The following is a 1,197-nucleotide window of genomic DNA, read 5'->3' as shown; positions in this document are numbered from 1 at the left end:
AAAGCAGATGTCATCGAATTTGACGAATCTTCAAGAGGGCTGTCGTTTTTCAACCCCTGTTGAGGTAATGAAATGATAAAATTTTTCTATAATATTTTACTAATGATGTGAAGTTTAACATATATTGTTCTGCTACTGATGAGGTTAATGATTGAAACCATATCATTAGGTGTTTTTGCCTGAACAATAACATTAGCTAAATTTCTTTTTTCAAATTCAAACTTTTGAGGGAAATTAAGTATGCAATTATATTTTCCTTCTCTAGGTGCTTCCCCCCCCTCCGCCCCCTTTCTTACTTTCATCAAACAAAGGGCAAAGTTATATTTCTTTTATGAAAAAAAGGGGAATTCACAGATCTGAGAGAATGATTGACAGCTGGATATTGACCAAATTCTCTTAAAAAAGAGCCGCCATGTTTTACGCTATGTTTTACCCACAAACAACAAAGGGTGTGTGTCATAAATGAAATATAATTTATAATGATTCGTGTATCTGATAAAATGGTATTCAGGTGTACATGGGGTACTTGTAATGCAGACAACAGATATCCACATATCAGACATTCAGACAACAGATATCCAGATATCAGATATTCAGACAACAGATATCCAGATATCAGACATTCAGACAACAGATATCCAGATATCAGATATTCAGACAACAGATATCCAGATATCAGAAATTCAGACAACAGATATCCAGATATCAGACATTCAGACAACAGATATCCAGATATCAGACATTCAGACAACAGATATCCAGATATCAGACATTCAGACAACAGATATCCAGATATCAGACATTCAGACAACAGATATCCAGATATCAGACATTCAGACAACAGATATCCAGATATCAGACATTCAGACATCCAGATATCCAGATATCAGACAACAGATATCCAGATATCAGACATTCAGACAACAGATATCCAGATATCAGACATTCAGACAACAGATATCCAGATATCAGACATTCAGACAACAGATATCCAGATATCAGACATTCAGACAACAGATATCCAGATATCAGACATTCAGACAACAGATATCCAGATATCAGACATTCAGACAACAGATATCCAGATATCAGACATTCAGACAACAGATATCCAGATATCAGACATTCAGACAACAGATATCCAGATATCAGACATTCAGACAACAGATATCCAGATATCCAGATATCCAGATATCA

This window comes from Lottia gigantea, assembly GCF_000327385.1.
Source record: "Lottia gigantea unplaced genomic scaffold LOTGIsca_184, whole genome shotgun sequence".
In the NCBI taxonomy this organism is placed as follows: domain Eukaryota; kingdom Metazoa; phylum Mollusca; class Gastropoda; family Lottiidae; genus Lottia; species Lottia gigantea.
This window is presented reverse-complemented; position numbering follows the sequence as displayed.